This window comes from Cupressus sempervirens, chromosome 1 (genome assembly GCF_028749045.1).
Source record: "Cupressus sempervirens isolate cs-2001-9-10 chromosome 1, ASM2874904v1, whole genome shotgun sequence".
Lineage (NCBI taxonomy): Eukaryota > Viridiplantae > Streptophyta > Pinopsida > Cupressales > Cupressaceae > Cupressus > Cupressus sempervirens.
The window spans coordinates 834,309,930-834,316,809 of record NC_143118.1 but is presented as its reverse complement, the minus strand read 5'-3'; the positions used below and the strand labels follow the sequence as shown (position 1 = coordinate 834,316,809).

General features: G+C 37.0%; 1 pseudogene; it reads left to right on the top strand.

Annotated features, from left to right (window-relative positions):
• The first annotated feature begins 1,318 nt into the window (after positions 1 to 1,318).
• On the top strand, positions 1,319 to 2,011 carry LOC149580440 (pentatricopeptide repeat-containing protein At2g03880, mitochondrial pseudogene; annotated as a pseudogene).
• Positions 2,012 to 6,880: the final 4,869 nt, after the last annotated feature.

Here is a 6,880-nt window from a genome sequence, read left to right as displayed (position 1 = left end):
CTTTTTCTTAGGCTAGATCTTCCTATTACCCTTGGTTAGATCAGTCTATAATAGTACTTTAGGATGTTCTTGTGTGTAGGCCCTTGTGTTTTTTTTCTCTTTTCAGCCATTAAGATATTAATAAAATAAAATTCATAAACAATGGTTTAAGAAACTATGACTAAGTTGCCACCCACCTAGGGAATAAAACTTCCTTTAATGACAACTTTGAGAATCTACACCAAGCTGAACCAATCAAGAAAAAATACAAATTTTGATCCTGTGAAAAACATAAAAGCATGTCTGACCTACTCTCAGTTTAAAATAAGACACATTGTTCTAGGGAGAAAAACCTAAAATAGTGACCACGTCAAAATAATCCTAACAAAAATAGATCCAACTCTACAACACAAGAAAGGACACTATTCTAACATATGCAACACTTTTCACACATAAGCCACATCATATTTCCCCACCAGAGTCACGATTTTTTTGTTTCATGATGTTACAAGATTTTAGCAACCCTTTAAGATGTGGGAAATACCTAGGAAATAGCTATAAAACATCATAAGTACTCCCAAACATGTCACTAGTGTTGGGACTGAAAATTGCATGCTTCATTTTTAGTCACATTTTGAAAATTTTGGAAAATCATGTCCTAAAGTGCCTTTTATGCATGTGGTCAGTTGGTAGCTTGAGGCCTAGATGGTGTTTGAGTGGCTTAACACCTTTCTTTTGACATATGCATATGATCCACAATGTTATTTTGCCATCCCGAATCATTCTGTGAAGTCCCATTTTGAGCTAGTGTCAAAATTTGCAATTCTACCAAGTGTCAAATAGCGATCAGAGGCCCAGTTTGCATCTGAATATCTTTTACCCAGGAATATGTCATGACTATTCACTTTGGGTATGTTTAGTGTCCATAATAGAGAACCTATGTTTCAATTTTCAAGTCATTTCGAATCCGTTTGACTAGGTTTTGCACCCCACAAAGTTGGTCATTTATTGTTTTGTGCATTTAACTAGTTGTTCACAATTCTGGGAAGCCCTGTTCGACCAATAATATCTTTAACCCAGCTGACCCAAATGAAAAAATTCTTTTTGCATTGTGTTCTAAGGGTAAGACACTTCATATGTTCCAATTTTGAGATCATGTCGAATCCATTTGATCAGTTTGCTAAACATGATCAAAAACTTAGTTTGCATTGTTTTGTTACGGCTAAGGTATCCAGATTGATCCGTACCCCTGTTTGGCATGTTATAACTTTGATCCTGTGATTGGCTAGCCTAAATGGATTGTACATTGTGTTGTGTCCTAGAAATCCTTGAAGTAGACATGTATGCAAAATGTGGAATCTTACACAAGGCAAATGAACTGTTTGGCAAAATGCTTCAAAGAGATGTAGGTTCATGGACTGCAATGATTACAGGGTATGCACAAAATGGTTTTTGCAAGGATGCCTTGAAACTCTTTGAACTAATGAAGCACTCTGGAACATATCCTGATCATTTAAGCCACACTTGTGTTTTATTAGCATGCAGCCATGCAGGTCTGGTGGATGAGGGCTGCAAATACTTCAATGGCATATGTGATTCTTATTGCATTGTACATACAACTGATCACTATGTTTGCATGATCGACCTTCTTAGCCATGCTGGCTATCTTAAAGAAACTCTAAGCTATATCATAAAAATGCCAATAAAGCCTGTGGCATTTGTGTGGATGTGTTTGCTTGGTGCATGTAGACCACATGGAAATCTAGGATTAGGAGTATTTGCAGCAACTCATCTTTTTGAGCAGAACCCTACAAATGCCATGATTTATGTTTTTCTGTTAAGAAATTTGATAAAAGATAAAGGAATCAAAAAGATGCCCAGATGTAGTTGGATTGAAATCGATAAACTTGTACATGCTTTTTGTGTGGGAAAATATAGCACACCCATAGACATTGGAGATCCATGCAAAGTGTGGGCAATCTATATTGGCAGTTTAAGGCACCAAGGCATTTTCCTCTGCATAGGAAAATAAATTATTTTTCTGCCACCATTGGGCCAAGCTGGTGATTGCATTTAGATTTTCAAGCACGCCCTCTGGGAAAACAATTAAGTCATCAAAAACCTCCGAGTATGGGTTTACCAGGACATGCAAAGAAGTTTACATCCAAGATTGTTCACGGAAAATTGCTATGAGAGATGTGTACAGATTGCACTATTTGAAACAAAAATAATGCCCTTGCGAAGATGTTTTGAGATCCTGAGTGAAGCAAGATCTAGCAAATGTGTTTGAGAAGGGACTGCGTTTCATTTCTGGTTCGTAGAAGAAAACAAAATTCTGAGTTCATAGAGATCTAGACCATGTAGGTAGATAGAAGAAGTGGTTTAGATAAGGGCAGAGCATCAACTTGAAATAAAGATTCATGCCACCAGTGAAGCAACCCTACGCAAAGAAAAGACAGAGATAAAATGCAAGCAAAAAAGTTAAAAGCAGCAGGCATATTAACACAAGCTCTCACACATCAAAAGAAAACAGGGGAAGCGATTGGAAGTAGACTCACGTTGAAAGAGATAGACAAGGAAGCCATCCATGTTTCAAAGAACCCGCAGATTCAACGTTAAGGGCAGAAGGAAGCCGCGCAGTGCAGAGTATGCGAAAAGCAATAATCCCACATCACTCGTAGGAGGGTACCGTTTAATATTTAAATACAATAGCATGCAAAAGGCATTGTGTCTAAAGACAAAGCACTTTTTGTGGAGGCCGTGAGCAATTAAAGTGGGACCCGACCCGGATGAGGTGGACTGACGTCAGCATGACAAAGCAATATTTTAAACAAACTAACCGGCATGATGAGGTGGCAGGAAATAGACCGAGGAAGGAGATGGTGACACATGTCTTGATCGAGCGAGTGTCGCTAACTCGCCAACCGAAAGTGCTCACCAGTTACCATAGCAAGATAGCGACCTCGTGACATGTGGCAATAGGCCCAGGTCGGGTGATGACATGGTGACTCTGTCAGCATGCTGAGGTGGCAGTACATGCCAATTAAATCTGGACACGTGGCAGAGAACAGAAGGTCATGCGGCAAGCAGGTCTCAAGATCGCACCAGATCACGCCACGTGGCACAGATCTGACAGTAGGTGCTATGTCGCTATCGAAAGTTGCTCACTAGTTACCATAGCGACATAGCATGAGTGAATCAAAAGATGCCACGTGGCAGAAGCTGGTTGACCCAGATGGAAGGAGAGGGAAATATGAAGGCAAATAAAATAATAATTTTTTATTATTTCCCAATTTTCAAATCACGTTCAAGTTTTTTTTTTAAATTGAAAAAGGGCATATTCTAAAGTTTTGACTATAGAAGTAATTTTAAATCTTTCAAAAGTTTAAAAACAAAGTGTGCAGACCTGAGCATTTTTTTAGGCGAGGGAGTCATTTTTCAGATCGAGATTAAACGGGTTTCTGGGAGGCTAGATATGCGATATTATATATCGCCGGAATCGGGAAGAAATGAACTTTCCGAATCTGGAGTCGGCTTTTGCATAGGTATCAGTAAATTTGAGCTACACGAGGTTTTCTATCAGGTACCTAAAGTGCAACCATATTCATACCAGGAAGTTCAGATTTGTTTTTTGTCAAGATAATGACCTGGATATCAGTAGAAGGCAATGGAAATGCAGTTAGGGTCGAATTTGTTCTGATTTACTCAGTAAAAACTCATTTTCACTGGCTTTTTCATGGGGCAATCAAATATTTTGGCAAGTAAAGGGTTTTCATCATTAGGCAAGGATATTTTGCAAGTTTGTTACAGATTAATGATGAAACAAAATTAGATCAGAAGGGATGAAAGAAAAAAGAGGTTTTTCAGTTACAGAGGATTGGATTTCAAGTGGACACTTGGCAATTGCATATCAGATTTGGGAATTCATTTCTTGCTATATCTTTCTTTCTTTCTTCATTTGTAAGGGTTTCGATTTTTGCACTGAGAAACCATTCTTCAGCATTTTCTCTTGTATTGAACAACATTTTAAGTTTTATGCAGATAGTTCTTTTCTGTTAGGTGATCTATGAGTTATTTTCTGTACATTTCATGTATTTGATTTCAAGGAAAACAAATAAAGTGCAGCAAAAGTTTGAAGTTCAGTTTGAATCTTGTCTCCTGATTATGGCTCTGTCATTTCTTCTAATTTGTGATCAAAGAGCATGAATTAGGTTGCATTACATTTTGAAATGTATGTGGTTAAAATGTCTTGCTTATGGAACAAAGAACCATGTAATTGCTTGATATTTGTCACAGGGTTTGCAGATTTCATGATAGGATTTTCTGAGTATGAGATTCATTCTATAGCAGATGTCTATTCACAAGGTGAAAGATAGATAAGGGATCTTAATGTAGAGATACGTTTGAGGTTTCCAGGAGATGTATGGTTATGATTCATTTAATTGCCCAATAGATAAGGCACTAGTCAGAGATAGGATCATTAAGTTCTGTTGCTCATACTTGGGTCTTGCTGATATCAATCTATTAAATCATTTTCATTTTATTGTTGAAAGGTATTCAAAGTATAACCCACACTTAGCTTTCCAGTTTCATGAGTCATGTCCTTAGCTATTTCATGCTTGTGATCTCTTGGTTAAGCATAGAAGGATTAGGGGTTTCATCTGCTTTTATAGATCCTGAATATGCTTATTGCACTGGTCACATAGTCAGTTCTAAAGAGGTTCACCCACCTAGGTTTTGCAGAGCCTGAAGTGCAGAAGGAGTACGGCCTTATAGTTGGCCTGGTGCCTGAATGGATGTGTTGATAATGGGAGTTAGCTGCCCCTAGATGCATCTTGTTCTCATCAGGGTAATTGGAAATGGGTAACATTTTCAAACACCAACAACTAGGACCAACTAATAAGACATTTAGTCCTCTTCCTTTTGAATTCTGCAAGATTTAGGTGGGTATACCCTGGAATTTACTATCACCTCCCTAAATAACAATATTTTGCATATATATCTTGGGCACAAGGAGTGAAATATTTTTTCAATTATGGTTCTGGAGTGGTTGGTGAGACCAAAATTAGATTGCTAATCTTTGCTAAATGTTCCTTCAAGGGAACATTTCTAAGATAAACCCTTTGAACTTCATATACTTCTTGTAATGTCTCAAAATCTATGGTATCATGGAGATCAGAAGGTGGGTCCATCATGAAAACCTCATGAATCTCCTTTGTTGTGATCTTAAACAAGCCTATTCTATCCCAGTTTCTCACTAAATCAAGGACTGAATCATATATTTGGAAAGTAGGGTTAGGAGGTTTGAATCCATAAAAAAAACCCAGTACAACCAGTTTTCCTAAATTGAAATTCCAATACATTATCATGTGGGGCACCTAGGTTTCTATAATAAAACCATGTCTTGAAAAGCTCCTAGACACTTGTGGTAGCCTTAACATCTCTAACCCAATTTCCCTTATCATACAAACCCTCAACAACTTGTAACCGCAGTGAATTGGAACAAGCCTTTTACCCTTAGAAGAATCATTGGTAGACATACCTAACTATTATAAAAAGTCATCATGCACACTCCTTTCCTGAGAAATATTTTATAGGCGACATTGTCTGGTGCCTATAAAATATCTTATCCACAGAGGGCTGAAACTATAATGTCATCTTTAAGAGTAATTCTATAAATTTTGGGCAAGAATGCTTACTCATTCTTGATGTAATTTCTTCTGTGAAACCTTAGGTTTTTTTGCAACTTTGTCTCACATAGAATTGTATTTGGGAATTGATCACACTTCAACCAAGTACTCTACAAATGACTTAGGGACAAGAAAATCTCATAAAATCTGCAAGAATTTTGAATTAATTAGCCATCAATATCACAGATAACAAGATTGAAAAAAGTCATGATCAACTTTGAAAGTGGACCATTGATTAAAATACAAATCTTACTAAGTCTATGCATGTTGAGTCTCCTTTCTTAGGGTGACAAGAAAGTCAAACTAATGATATAATGACAATTTTAAACCACCTCAACACTATGGCCCCCTTTCTAACCATTTTATTTCCCATGATGTGTGGCACATTGACTCTTTGTCACAAAAATCAAATAGTATACACTTCTTGATAATGATAATGCAACCACTATAGATCTTCTTTTGATCTAATGATTGTGGAGAAAATAGGGGGCATCTATAGCTAGGACCACATTGGACATGTGGCTCAATGTTGTTATGTCACTTTTGTTAAAAGCCTTGCACCTTTTTATAGTGATAAAATGACAACCTTGAGATTTAATCACATCAGATGCTCTGAAGTACACCCCTGACTTCTCCTAGGTGGTCCTCACACTTAACCCATGTACAACATGTGTCACTCATTTATTTGCGATAAAGTTCAATTATTTAACATTAGACATGACCCCACCAAGGAGATGTGTCTGAATGTCGCTTCATCGCATTGGTTAAATATTGTAAATCTTTTTATAGTGACCAAGTGACAATCATTGCAATTAAATATGATGGTTGAGAAAATGACCATCCACTCACTACTTTCTTGTAGGATTGGACCCACTTGGATGCATGCCAAAATTTCTCTTTATCGCTTTTATTATACTCCTTGCATCTTGTGGTAGTGATAATACAAAATCTGTTAGATCTCCCATGATTTGACAATCATAAAAAGAAATGCATTGTGGGTCTGCTCATTCTTTTAGGCATATTACAACAAATGACATTACACCATGTGAATAAAGACAAGTATCTATTTAAAAAATACCACTGGGTCAACATAATATATTTTATTGAGTTTCTTGGCATGCTATCATGACCCAATTTTAATGAATTATTGTCTAGGAAAATACACCCCCACAACCAAAAGACAAACATGACTTAGGAAAATAATAGTTTAG